A 15,475-nucleotide genomic window follows, 5' to 3' on the forward strand; every position below is an offset into this window, starting at 1 on the left:
GTGAAAGGGCCTATGTCAGTCTTACGCCTGCTGTGAGGCAGGCGCAAGATTTTGACGCACCGGTGTCGTAAAAGTGACGCAGTGAAATCTCATAGATTTCACTGCATCACTTCTACGACCCTTTGTTGCGTCAATACGCCCCCTTTGCATACATTACACCTTCCACAGGTATAATGTGGCATGGGGGTTTACAAAGTGACGCATCTACCTAGATGCGTCACTTTATAAATATGACTCAACAAGGTGCATTTTTTACACCACTGGTACGTCACAAAAAGTGACGCACCGGCAGCGTAAAAGTGACGCATGGCCTCATAAATGTGGCCTTCAGTCTTCTACTCTAACTTTTTCTTTCACTTTCTCTGTTTCTTCACTGCCTTACTCATCTTGTCTCACACTCAATTGTCTTTATCCAGTCTGTATCTCCGCTCTTTCCTAAAAATCATTGTTGAATATATGTTTGAATTTTTTTTTTAAGTTACATTAATTATTTATTAATTTAAAGTTCATTTACGTATTTTAAGTATGTTTAAATTAATTATATTTATTATTATATTCGTTTTAAATTACTTTTAAGATATTTTAAAAATTTGATATTTTGACTGTCTATATTTTTTCCTATCGATATTTTGGAGTCGATATTTCTGTACTTACCTGTTTGTAGATAGGAAGTCGATATTCTGGCATTCTATATTTTTACCTCGATATTTTGGCAAGTCAATATTTTGACTGTCGATATTCTGTCAGTGGTCCCTACAAGTCACCTTGAAAATCTCTATAGTCACATCATGAGGATGTACCATATTGTCTGAGCAGTACTTAGCACTCGCCTTAAATATAAATATTTTGTCAGAAAACAGAGATGTCCACAATTCAATATTCTTAGAAGGGAACTAATCCTTGCACCATACTCTCTCCAAATGTTACAATGGAGTTGGGCTTCCTTAATTGTGTTGTAACATGGAACTGATGGACTTTCGATGAGAGAGTGGAAAAAGTGGCAGTATTATCAAGGGCAAGTGTGATCTGTGGTTCAACGAATGTTTTATCCCTCCAACGGGTGGTGTTTAATGTCCTGTTAAAATCATTGTTCGCATTATCCATCCATTTAGGCAGAAAGTTTCCCCGTGTCAACCTACTTTCAGGGTTGGCTCAGGACCAATACCGAGGTCCAGTCCTCGGCGGAACAATGATTTTAACAGGACATTAAACACCACCCGTTGGAGGGATAAAACATTAGTTGAACCACAGATCCCACAATGCGTCACCAAAAGGAAATGATTTCATAAAACAGTGCCAGTAGCGTATGCAAAACAATAATGGAGAACACCTGTCTGTGGAAAAACGACTTGTTTTCATTGCAAGGCTCACCTGTGAAAAAGTTCCAGGGGGAACGAAACATGTAAGGACTATGCCTTAACCTGTTGTCAATCCACCAATAAATGGTAGTGGTCAAGTTTCGTGTGCGACTCATAGTCTCTTGCTGAGAGGGGGACATTGTTGTAATAAATTTCGGCTGGGTTCCGCCGAGGAGTTCACGCCCGCCACAAGAGCGCTACAACTCTCCACCTCGAACATACATATATATATATATCACACAGTTTCCGTATCGTGAAAGAAACCACAATCCAAGTAGTCAAAAGAGATACGGACACGGACCACAAATATCGTGCTTCTTCTTTATTTTAGTGCTTAAGCGTCACAACGCGTTTCGGTCCCGCCTTGGACCTTGATCACATGACACAGTGCAAGATTACACATTGGTTTAAATACTATGCAGGAAGTAATGACATCAGCACAGTACATTTGAAAACGTGACCATAGACATGAAAGAGTCACATAGGTGCAAAACATGTTAGAGTACAGTGATCTTATTGAGTTGACATAGTGAGGTGTATATTGAATCTGATCAATAAGAACAATAAGAACCATTTACAGTTTGTACGCCAGTAAATCTAACATGAGGGGGATTAAAGGCATGTAGATAAATCCTCCGTCATATTTAAACCGGTTGGTTGTTTAGTGTTGAGCTCTAAGATATATCTAGTTTCTAGTTGACGTAGTTTTTCCTCACGGTTACCTCCCCTTCTGCTGGCTGGTACCGAGTCCATTACATAGAAACTGAGCTCACGGCTGTTAGATTTATGTGCAGATTTAAAGTGCCCGGCTACCGGGTATGTGTTGTCCTGGTTGGATATCTATATATATATAAACCAGGTTGCCCAATTGGAGTTGTCACACGTAGAGGGGAAACAGCATACAGACCCCGGCACTATCAAACAGCGTTTCCAAATCCATTTCCTCTGCAAACTGCCATAAGCGTTTCGAGCCCAGTTGGCTCTTGATCACTGGCTATATATATATATATATATATATATATATATCAAACAATGTAGGTTCACCTTGGGAATGCCAGTTGCTGTTCTGTCCCAGGAAAAAACCAACGAATCCCAAATTGCTGGCAAAAGGTACTTTATTCAAGTGAAGGTCACAGCAGCACTAACAGGTGACGCGTTTCGGGCGGGTGCCCTTGCTCACATAAAAAATATTTCCCATAATGCCTCTTTTTAAACCCCTTCATATACACCATGTGATGCACAAATAATAAATATAAAGGAAATACTTTTAGGTCACATTTCAATACAATGTAAAGTGCCCTTGATTACATATGTAAATAGTTGGATAACTATATCATTATTTCATTCAGTTGTTAACTTTTCATTTGATATCAGCATAAATGCTTGTTTCATTCAATTTATCAAAACTGCAATAAAGTGCAATGTGCCTATGTCCTTTTCTTATGTGCAAAGAAATGCCAATAAATATTTTTGTGCACTATCCAAAAAATATATGATTTATCCTATTTACAATATAAATAGATATAAAATCAACTTTTTTAAAATATGCAAGAAATCCATTGCCTTTGTCTACCAAGACCAGTTTAAAAGTACAATTATGCATACTAAAAACTATTATGTAAAGGTAGAAAAAATATATATATGTAATTTCATTTATAATTTACATTTTGTCAAAGTTTAATGGTGTGAAGTAAACTGGACACTCTCCTGTGCAACATTACGCAAAAAAATGTGCAATATCAAGCAAAATGTTTAAATGCAGTTTTGAATCCTCCTATTACAAATCCAACTAGTTACACATTCGGGGACATCAAGTGTCGATGGCAACCGCAACTAGTTACACATTCGGGGACATCAAGTGTCGATGGCAACCCCTATGTGACCTATTTTCAAAAATTTCTTTTTCCATAAAGTGACTGTATTTTCACAGGGAGAACCCAAGTTCCCCCCTGTTATTTACAGTTTAAAGTAAAAAAAGGAAAAAAAGAGAAAAGTTTCATCTGGGCGTCGGAGTGAGACATGGTTAAAATATATAGATTCATTGTGGGTGGCTGGCTGGAAACACCTCTCACAACCTTGATATCGCTATGCAGTATAACTACACCTATTATACCTACGGAATCTGTAGAATGTTATCCTCATAAAAAATGATACAGATCTTCCTTAGTGTTGAGTCCATTCGGTACCTTAGAATCTAATTCTAAGATCAGTTTGGACTCTAATTGTCTAAGCATCCTATCACGGTCTCCGCCCCTTCTAGGTTTGGGTACTGAGGTGATGACATAGTAGCTTAGACACTGGAGGTTGTTGTTGTGTACCTTCCTAAAGTGTCTAGCTACCGGATAGGAGCTATCGTTGTTCACGATTGCTCTGATATGCTGCAATATCCTGGCATGCACTGGTAGTTTGGTGCTTCCCACATACCTGAGATCACACATGCATGCCAGGACGTAAACAGCATACTCTGTTTTGCAACCGTAATGTCCTTTGATAGATTGTGGTCCTGGACTGAATGGAGTGTAATACTGCTGTGTGTTTACTTCAAATGTGCAGGCTCTGCAGCTACTGCATTTATAGAATCCAATTTGAGGTGGAAATCAAGGTTTTTTTGTTATAGGTAGTTCGGGGCAAGGTTTGGAGATATGCATGCGTAGGGAGGGTCCCCTCCGAAACGTAATCTCTGGCCGTGCTGGTAAATGATGCGATAGTACTGCATCTGTTTGGAGGATAGGCCAACTTTTACTAAGAATAGACTGGATTATTCTGTCCTGGCCACTGTATGCAGTGATGAATCTAATAGGAGATTCAGCCGAACCTCCTACTGGAACCTTATTTGCCTCCACTGGTGAAAATAGGGTTTCTCTTGCTCTAGATTTCATTTTGTTGACTGCTTTTGTAAGTATGTTCTCCTTATAACCTCGTTCCCGAAATCTATCTAATGCTTGGGCTGTACATGTGTTGAGCTCATCATCAGTGCTACAGATTCTCTTCACCCGAAGAAGCTCGCCATATGGAATGTTGTCAATGACGTGGCGAGGGTGGGCAATTGTTGCATGTAGGGTTGTGTTACCCGATGTGTCTTTTTTGTGCAATGTGGTGGCTAGATGTCCTGCTGTGTGAAAGACCCTGACGTCTAAAAAGTCCACCGATGTTTTACTAATGTTGTGTGTGAACCTCAGGTTGTCTTCATTATTATTTAGGGCCAAAATGAACTCTTTCACACTTTCTTCATTGCCCCTCCAAATTAAAAACACATTGTCTATAAAACGAACCCACATGACTACCTTGGTAGTGAACACCGCCCGGTGTGTTTCCATGAGGACCCGCTTCTCCCACCAGCCAACGTGTAGACACGCATAGCTGGGACAGAAGCAGGCCCCCATGGCCACACCCCTTTTCTGTATATAAATGTCTTTACCAAACAAGAAATAATTGTGATGCAAACACCAGCTTACAAATTCACTCAACATCTTGTTATGGTTGTAACAATGCACTGGTCGGGTGCTTAAGAAATAGTCCAGTGCTTCCAGCCCTCTCCCATGATCTATGCTGGTATAGAGGGCTTCGATGTCCAATGTTACCAATATACAGTCTTCTGACCAGGCAATGTTTTTCAATTTTTGTAAAAAGTGTCCCGTATCTCTTATGTACGTAGGCAGACTGCTCACCAGGGACTGTAAGAAATAATCCGTGTACTGTGCCAGATGTTCTGTTACACTGTCAATGGCAGAGATGATAGGTCTGCCCGGCACTGGACACCTGCCTTTATGTATTTTGGGAATCAAATAGAATTTCTGCAAGACTGGATGTTCCACATGAAGGAATTTGAACTCTTCATTTGAAATAAGTCCTTCCCTTTTAAATTTATAGAGAAGTTTTTTTAAATGATCTCTAGACAAATTGTATTCTTGCATATTTGTTTTGGCATAGCATACCGTGTCTGAAAGCTGTCTGTGGGCTTCCTCCACATATTGAACCTGGGGCCAGATGACAATATTGCCTCCTTTATCTGCGGTGCATACGATAATTTTATGATCATTTTTCAGTTTGTTAATTAATGCCCAATATTCTTTTTCTTTTTCTGTTTTGATTCTCTTGCGGTGTTTCACTTGATGGTACAGTCTCTTGAGATCTGCCGTAACTACTTCGTGAAAAGACTCAATGGCGTCTCTTGGCATGGTTGGCATGAAATTAGAGGCTGGTTTGAATGGGCTGGCGCCAGCTCCAACTTGGTATATGGATGCTTCTCTTAGTTCTTGTTGTGTGGATTGTTCCATATTAACATCGCTGTTTATTTGTGAGCTACCCAGTTGTTGCAAAGTTAGAAGCCCTCTTGCATCTCTGGCCTCTAAAGTTGTTGGCGGCACGCTCACTGTATTTTCTACTTCACTGAGCCCTTCTTTAATGTTGAAGAATTTTCGCAATTTGAGTTTTCTTATATATCTGAAAACATCAACTCTGGTGGATGTATAGTTGAAGTCTGTTATAGGGCAGTATGTGAGACCTAAACTTAGTAGTTGTTCCTCGGCTTTTGTTAGCACCACATTTGATAGGTTCACAATGCTGTTGGTATTACTTCCTATTGGTTTTTGTTTTTCCGCCAAAACTTATTCTTTTTGTTGCTGTTTGGCTTTGTGGTTTTTCCGCCTTTGTTTTCGGTTTCTGTTGATCCTTGCCCTTTTTGAAATTGCCCCTGTCGATTGTGTGAGCGCAGACTTTGCAAGCGGGCGTTGACTAAAAAATCAACCTCTTCGCTAACATTGAGGACATGAATTGGTTCTGAGCCACCTGCCGCTCCCCTGGGATCTTCATCAGAATAGAGACTGCTTACATTGCTGCTATTGGATTCAGTCTCACTGATTCCCCCTTCCGTGTCATGGCTAGCATTTGTGCTGCCTTCCGTTGTAGTATTTGTAACTTGGGTCGCTTTTGGGTTGGCTTTTAAGCGTCTTGCATTATCGAACTTGCATGTGCGAAAGTGTAGATTTTCCCATTTTCAAAATCGTCCTTGTCGCGTGCAAATTTCCACGCTTTCCTTGTTTTAATTTTGTCCTCATGCACTTTAAGGCGCTCCTGAATTTCCTTTTTTAATTTTGGTATCAATTCATTTGGTTCAAATCTAGTCAGTTCCTCATTGATGTTTTCAATATCTTTTAACAATTGCAAACGGTCTATTTCAGCATATTTAATTAATATGTTGATCAGCTTAGTAGATGATTCCAAGTTGGTTAGACCCCATTCTTTTAACATGTCTGGATATGGTTGATCATAGCTGGGGGCCCAAAGGATTCTCAGTCCCCGTGGGACCCGCCCCTCTGTCACATACATTGAGAGCGATTTGTGTTCCCACCATTTCGTGCATTCACTCTTCATGCACTTTTCCATGCGTTTCATCAAGTTTTTTATTTGTGTTTCATTAGTTAATGGTGCTATATATATATATATAACAGCAACGACTCCGGTCTTGAAAGAGGCCGTCTCGCAGGGCGATCCGTGGTCAGGGCACCGGCAGCCCTGTACAATATTACCCACAGTACTTCCCCGCTCAGGAAGAATTCTCACGGACACCTCAAATGGGTTTGCAGGTAATTTATTCACACAACAGACTGCACAGCAACGCGTTTCGACTTTCGTCTTGGTCACACCCAAGACGAAAGTCGAAACGCGCTGCTGTCCAGTCTGTTGTGTGAATAAATTACCTGCAAACCCATTCGAGGTGTCCGTGAGAATTCTCCCTGGGCGGGTAAGTACTGTGGGTAATATATATATATATATATATATATATATATATATATATATATATTTAAGAAGTCAAGATAAATGTATTTCTTTTAACAATATTTTCAACTCGGTGTTATTTTAAGTCACTGTCCCCATTATTTTCTATAGGTTTGAGGACTAGTGGTTGGCCATATGTGGTGCTGTACTTTTTCCAGGTTTGAGCTGTAGGACATTTGCTACTATTTTACATACTTTTTTCACTGTAGTAACTTTATGAGTGCAGTTTGTGAATAAGAATCGGCTTATTCTTTTGTTGGTGGGTGTGTGTCCCTCCCTAAACCCCTTTTTCTAACCCTCCCGTATTCCCGCCCATTCAGTAATAGTTCCCATTTTTCTTTCTCTCCCACATTTATTACTGAAACGTAGCTGTACATGTGTGGAGCTCTATCTGGATTTGAGGCAGAGATCTCTGCAGAGAAAGGATAGGAGAGACGGAAGCAGGGATCTCCGCAGGTAGGTTAGTGAACAGTATTCTGTAATACTGCTAAACATACCACAAAATGTGCTTTGTGAACAGGCCCCTACATGTTCATCCTTTCATTAAATTGATCAGTTTGGCTGGTCTTAGATTGACGATCAATGCTGATGGCACCAAATTCTTGTCTCTTTTGATGACCAAGTGCAGAATGACAATACTGCCTTCCATGATTGTGTTATTCCTGTGGTTGACTTGATGAGGACAAAGTGTCTGAAACTAAATAACTGACAAAACTAAGATTACCATCTTCTTGGGTAAGAAGGTACCCCAATGTCTTATAACTCGTGTTTGGCCTGCCCAGCTTTGCTCCTCTTGAATGGGTGGTTAGACAGAATATCGGAAGCAGGAATATTGTTTCAAGAATATCGAGGACAAAAATTTTGTGAAGGTAAGTTTCTAAAGTTATGCAAAGTTTAACTATCTATAACAGCATATACATTTACCTTGAGGATATATATATATCTTCAGTGAGTTAAGAATAGTAAATCTATACTCACCTATTTGCACTTACCTTCTCTGTATTTTGGTCCTCAATAATTTTGATATGATATTCTGTTCACATTTATTTATTTATGAAGTTTTATATCCCGAGGGATGTCAGAGCGCTTTACACATGATATTTTTGTTTCTGATAGTCTGTCAGTATCCTCTCAAAAGCATAATTTGGTGGTCAGTAAACTGGAAATTTTCTCTGAACAGAACTTTTCCATAGCTCTACAGATTAGTAAGCTATCTTCTTCCTGTTTCCTCTAGCTAAAAGGCTTGTGCAAGATTCTTCCTTTTTCAACCCCTGAGTCAAGTCACTAACTGGCAGATGCATCAACGAAAATACCTCCCAGTAAAACACCGAATTGGTAAAACAGGCCGATACCAAACGCAAAACCAGAAAATGCTATGCATCAAACAATAAATCGGTAAAAACTAAAGAATCGCTAAAAAACCCCGCGGTAAATTACCGAAATGCTAAACAGACAATCGGAATTACCGAACCCCAAAGCTGACTTCGGAAATACCGAATCGCTATTAACGAATCGCAATGGTATGCATGAAAAGTCGCTAATACCGAAAATCCCAAAAATCGCTATTTAGCATGAGCAAAATAAGGGGAATCACAATCAGGAGGTAAAGTTAACTGAAGGACAGAAAAAAAAATTAAAACCCCATCAGCAGGTGCTGACAATCAGTAACCCTTCATAAATGCCCTGGGAAACCCCACATGTCAACCAAAATGGCTGCCCTCGACGTGCTTGCTAGGAGGAGGAGGATCAACGCCCAGGCCCATCGCAGGAGGATGATCCAGGACAGGATCTTCAGGGTGCGCATCACTTTGCTGGGGCAGACCGAGGAACAGGTGTACGACAAGTATAGACTCAACCGTGCCATGATAATGCGCCTAATAGCAGACCTGGAACCATTACTGCAGCACGAGACCCGTAGGACCAACGCCATACCAGCCCATGTGCAGGTCCTATGCTGCCTGCACCTGCTTGCGTCTGGAAGCTTCCAGGGGGTAATAGCTGAGACTGGAGGCATGTCGCAAAGCGCTTTATCGCCACATCATCTTCCCCACAACCCCCCAGCAGCTGACCCGCACCAAACGGGAATTCTACCAGGTGGCACAATTCCCCCATGTCATAGTCAAGTCAAGTCAAAGAATTTATATAGCGCGCTACATACCCGGAGGGTCTCAAGGCGCTTGAAGAAGGGTGGGGAGTTACTTGTCGAATATCCAAGTTTTAAGTTGCTTTCTGAATGCTAGGTGGTTCTTAGTGAGACGAAGGTGAGTGGGGAGGTTTTAGCTGCGAGGTAGGAGAAGGATCTACCTCCCATGGTGGTTTTATTGATGCGAGGTACGGTGGCAAAGGCTTGGTTGGAGGATCGTAGCTGGCGGGAGGGAGTGTAGAAGGAAAGTCGTGTGTTGATGCATTCGGGTCCAAGTTCGTAGAGTGCTTTGTGTGCGTGGGTTAGGAGGCGGAAAGTAATCCTCTTATTGACGGGGAGCCAGTGGAGGTTTTTCAGGTGGTTAGAGATGTGGTCTTTAAGCGGGATGTCTAGTATGATTCTAGCTGATGCGTTCTGGATGCGTTGGAGTTTTTTCTGGAGTTTTGCGGTGATACCGGCGTATAGGGTGTTTCCATAGTCCAGGCGGCTGGTAACCAGAGCATGGGTGACCGTTTTTCTGGTGTCGGTGGGGATCCAGCGAAATGTTTTTTTGAGCATGCGAAGAATGTTGAAGCAAGATGATGAAACAGCGTTGACTTGTCTGTTCATAGAGAGTGAGGAGTCCAGGATGACGCCCAGGTTCCGTGCGTGGTCTTTCGGGATGGGTGCTTTTCCAAGGGCCTCTGGCCACCAAGAGTCGTCCCATGCGGAGGGGGAGGTACCTAAGATAAGGACTTCTGTTTTGTCTGAGTTCAGTTTCAGACGGCTGTGCTTCATCCACTCAGCTACTTCTTTCATTCCTTCATGTAGGTTAGTTTTGGCGGTGTTAGGGTCTTTGGTGAGTGATAGGATCAGTTGAGTGTCCTCCGCGTAGGAGATGATGTTGAGGTTGTGTTGGCGAGCGATGGCCGCGAGGGGGCTCATGTATACGTTGAAGAGGGTGGGACTGAGTGAGGACCCTTGGGGTACGCCGCAGATGACTTCGGTGGCCTCTGACTTGAATGGTGGGAGGCGGACTCTCTGGGTTCTTCCGGTGAGGAATGAGGTGATCCATTCCAGTGCTTTTCCTTGGATTCCGATGTTACTGAGGCGCTGTAGAAGGGTGCTATGGCAGACTGTGTCGAAGGCCGCGGAGAGGTCGAGGAGGATGAGGGCGACTGTGTCTCCATTGTCCAGTAGAGTTCGAATGTCGTCTGTTGCAGCAATGAGGGCGGTTTCGGTGCTGTGTTTGGCTCGGAAGCCGGACTGTGAGGAGTCGAGGGATTTGTTGGTTTCGAGGAAGGCGGCGAGCTGGCTGTTGACGGCTTTCTCGATGACTTTGGCCGGGAATGGAAGGAGCGAGATGGGGCGGTAGTTTTTGAGTTCGGTGGGGTCAGCTGTGGGTTTTTTCAGAAGGGCGCTGAGTTCGGCGTGTTTCCAGCTGTCCGGGAAGGAGGCGGAGTTGAGGGAGCAGTTGATGACGTCTCGGAGGTGTGGTGCTATGATGGAGTCTGCTTTGTTGAAGATGTGGTGAGGGCATGGGTCTGTCGGGGATCCTGAGTGGATAGAGTTCATCAGGTGGATGGTGTCCTCAGTGAAGATTGGGTTCCAGTCTTTGAGGATGTTCAAGGGGGGTGGGGGTCCTGCAGAAGGTTGGGTGGGTTGGTCTCCGGGTCGGTTGTCGAAGCTGTTGTGGATGTCTGCGATTTTGTTGTGGAAGAACGAAGCTAGGGAGTCGCAGAGGGCTTGAGAGGGGGTGATGTCGTTGGAGTTGGCTGAGGGGTTGGTAAATTCTTTGACGATGTTGAATAATTCCTTGCTGTTGTGGGCGTTGTTGTCTAGTCGGTCTTTGAATGCGGTTTTCTTGGCAGATCGGATTAATTGGTGGTGTATGCGGGTGGCGTTTTTGAAGGCGTCCCTAGTGCTGGTGTTTGGGTCTTTTTTCCAGGCCTTCTCGAGGGAGCGACAGAGTTTCTTCGATTTCCTAAGGTCATCGTTGAACCAGGAGGCGTTTTTGCTGCCTAGTTTGATTTGACGTTTTTTCAGTGGTGCTAGGATGTCGGCGCTGCTGGATAGCCATTGGGTGAGGTTAATGGCTGCTTGGTCGGGGTTTGAGGAGTGGGCAGGGGGGTTTTGAAGAAGGGATGAGGAGATCTGGTCGATAGTGATTTTGTTCCAATTTCTTCGCAGAGTAGGTTGAGGGTGGTTGTGAGTTGTGGTCTTGTTGTAGAAAAAGTGTACGCAGCAGTGGTCCGTCCAGTGGAGAGTAGTGGTGTGACTGAAGGAAACATGTTTGCTGGAGGTGAAGATAGGGTCGAGTGTGTGACCTGCGGTGTGGGTGGGCATAGAGACAAGTTGTTTGAGTCTGAGGTTGGCGAGATTGTCCAAGAGGGAGGAGGCGTTGCTGTTATTGCTCTTTTCCAGGTGAAAGTTGAGGTCTCCCAGCAGGTCGGTAGAGGAGTGTGCCTCTGAGTGTGGTCTTGGGGTCGGTGTGGATCTGGAAGTGAAGGTGTTCGGCGCTGGTAAGGTTGACGTCTGAGCTGGTTGAGATGCGGATGGAGTTCTTATGGACGATGGCGATGCCTCCTCCTGTTTGGTCGATGCGGTCCTTACGGATGATCTTGAATCCTTCCGGGATGGCGATGGTGATGTCTGGGGCTGATGAGGCGTTCATCCATGTTTCTGTTAGGAAGGCGACGTCGGGAGAAATGGTGTCTAGTAGATTCCAGAGGTCGATGGCGTGCCTGTGGATCGATCGGGTGTTGAGCAGGATGCATTTAAGGTGGTTGCAGTCGGAGCTATGTTTGGTGTTCGTGGATGAGGAGTTGGTCTTGGTGCAGTCGAACTTGCAGGAATTGCAAGAGAAGGGTCCTTGGGTTTGGCCAGGGGCGGCTTGGGCGCAGTTGGAGAGTCGGCCGGGGTTAAGGGCTAGGAGGGTGGTGGCATCGTAAGTAATGTGGGGTGGGTGGGTGGGAAGGGGGCTAGGGGGACTGGCGCTGGGCGCGGTCCAGGCGCGGACGGGTGTAGACGGGCTTACCTTTGGCGCACCTTCGGCGTGGCCGTAGCGCGTGGACGCTGCGCGTGCGGACATCTGTCATAAATGGAGAGAGGAGGGGGCGGAGCGTGGGAGGGGCAGCAGCTGGGAGGCGGTAGCAGGGAGGAGGGGCGGGCCAGGGAACACACAAACAAGATGGAGGGTCAAAGGGAGAGTAAGGCAGGGGCAGCAGATGCACCATGGCACCGGGGGCACAAACGAGTTCCCAGCGTGATGCAAATTAAATAAATAAATACAGCGCGAGTCAAATTAAATAAATAAATCACAGCGCGAGTCAAATTAAATAATTAAATAACAGCGCGAGTCTAATTAAATAAATAACTAACAGCGCGAGGTAAATTAAATAAATAAATAACAGCGCGAGGTAAATTAAATAAATAAATAACAGCGCGAGGTAAATTAAATAAATAAAAGCAGTTACAGATCTGCAGTCTTGATACGGTACCACCAGCAAGCCAGATCGTAAACAGGAGCTGGGATCAGGGAGCGTGGGGGGAGCGACCGAGCTGGATCAGGTCCAGGTGAGGGTGTGTTGACTGCACGCATGTCCCCATCTGTCCTCCATCAGCCACCGAACACATATTCCGCAACCGGAAGTCATATCATTCTATAAATGTGCAGGTGGTGTGCAATGCCAAGTACATCATTACAGACCTTGTAGCCCAATTCCCCGGGAGCACACACAACGCTTACATATTCCGTCACTGTGGCCTCCACAGGCGCCTGATCAACGGTGAATTTGGAGAGGGACACCTACTAGGTACATGTTGATGCATCATCGTACTCTCCATCCACTCCATCCCCACATGTATATTTGCAATCATGCTGATGACCATTCTCTCCCCATCCTGCAGGTGACAGCGCATACGCATTGCGTGAATATCTACTCACTCCCTACCTCAACCCAGCTACACCGCAAGAGCAGCGCTACAACAGAGCACACATCAGCACAAGGAATGTGGTTGAGCGTACATTCGGCATCCTCAAGAGCCGCTTCCGAATACTGCACAAGACTGGAGGTGCCTTGCAGTACGACCCAGTGACCTGCTGTCAGATCATTGCTCTGTGTGCCATCCTGCACAACATCGCCACACGCAGGGGGATACCCATAGAGGTGGACGGAGAGGATGAACTACGTGCACAGCAACCACCCCCCCAACACCGACAGGCGCATGTGCCCAACACAGCTGAAGGGCAACGGAGGCGGACATACATCACACGGAATCATTTCTGAGACAGGTAAGAGAGTGACTTGACAACAGGATCAGATTTGCAAGGGTTTAATGGGCATGGAAACCTGACTGGTGCAGATATACGTAACACAAACATGCTGCTGCTGCAGTTAAAGTCAAACTTAAATTGTCCCTTCTCAGAATGGGTGATGCGTGCGGCACTTTAGTCTGGCCATGGTTATGTCACCAAGGACAGTGTGACTTTGCCACATGTTCACTTCAGTTTGCCGCGTACCCCCAGTCTCTTGTCCTGTGACTCCTCGGCTTCTACACGATGGGAGTCTGTGGCAGTTGCATTGCGGCCACTGCGCCTCCTCCCGCTGGTCTCCGACAGGGAGACGCTGCTGACACTGGAGGCTGCCTCACTCCCCTCTTCCGCTCCCAGACTGCTGACACTGGCTGACCCAGGCTGAAGTTGCTCCACTGCAGTGGTCACCCTCTCAAGGGCCTTTGCCACATCCCCACAATAATGACCTAGGTCCATTTGCAGGGACACGGACCTGCGGGACAATACAGCCGTGCTGTTGCACAGCTTATTAATTACCTTGTTAGTTGAATTCACTGCCAGCATGATCTGGCCTGTGACTACGGCACGTGTCAGTTCTTGCAGGCAAAGCTTGATTTCATTGTTGCCGGCAGCTACGGCAGTGGTGTGCTCACGCACAGCGTCAGTCATGTTGCCTAGTTTGTTGCAAAGTTTGGTCATGGAGAGTTTCATGGCACCCATGTGTCTCCCCTGCAGGCGCTGGACACGCAGCATCCGGGTCTCCACAACTCCGTACCCTTCGGACAGATCGACTGGTCTTGCAGCAGCCCGACCCGGGGGCACAGCCCTCTGCCTGATGCGCTGTTGTGCTGCAGTTTGGCTGGCTGGAGTGACGACAGCCTGGCGTGGAACATTTGGAGGTGCTGAACTGTGATCCGAATCCATCACGGGCAGGGAGGGAACATCTGCTCTGCGGCTCCGCGGAGTGGCCCGCACTGGTGGTTGTGGTGGTGGTGGTGGTGTCTTGGACCGCGAGGATGGTGGTGGTGGTGGTGGTGTCCTGGACCGCAGGGATGGTGGAGGTGTTGTCCGCCGTGGTGGTGAAGGGGAGGACATGGCTTCAGCTCCCTGTGAGCACTCCGCATCTGACAACACTGGCGTCTCAGAGATGACGAGGTGGGCACTGTCGTTAGAATCGATGGGGGATGCATCTGTGTGTGAAACAGTGCATAGTTATTATCATGGTATAGTATGTGTAAATAGCTGTGGCATCTCACAATAAATTACTTTTTCTGACTGACATTTGCCCCTTTGCTGCTGTATTCATCTCTGGGCGCTGGCATGCACCCACTCATGTATTGACTACAACTCCCATGGTGCAACACAGTGGTGAGGGTATGTGTTTAGGGCTACACTACATGTGCACTGGGTCTGGCATGGGGGATTGGGCAGGGACTTAGTACACTCTGCATTGTTATGCTGCCATGCTTCTTACCTTGTCCTCCTTCCGCAGCACCAGAGGTGTCCAGACGTGTGACCCCCACAACAGCTTCCGGTTCTATGGTGGACTTCACTAGATCCTTCAGGGCTGTGTTAGGCGTCACATTGGATATGCCCCCTCCTGTGCCAGCAGCATCCTTGACCCTCTGCGCAATCTTCTCCTTGGCCCTCTTACGCAGGTCATACCAGCGTTTTTTTAAGTCGTTGATGCTACGGTGGGTGACTCCGCAGGCATTTACCTTGTCCTTGATGCGCAGCCACATCTTTCGTTTTTCTGCCTCTGGCACCTTCAGCGACAACTTCCCAAACAGTCGGTCATTGTTGCTGGTCACACACTCTATTAGGATTTCCAGCTCCTTATCAGAAAACATGCGTTTTCGCTTTCGGTGTGTGTCCTTTCCCTGCTGGGGGGCCTCCTTCTCCATCTTGTCCTGCTTGCCTTGT

The sequence above is a fragment of the Lissotriton vulgaris genome, chromosome 3_1, assembly GCF_964263255.1.
Source record: "Lissotriton vulgaris chromosome 3_1, aLisVul1.2, whole genome shotgun sequence".
NCBI classification, from domain to species: domain Eukaryota; kingdom Metazoa; phylum Chordata; class Amphibia; order Caudata; family Salamandridae; genus Lissotriton; species Lissotriton vulgaris.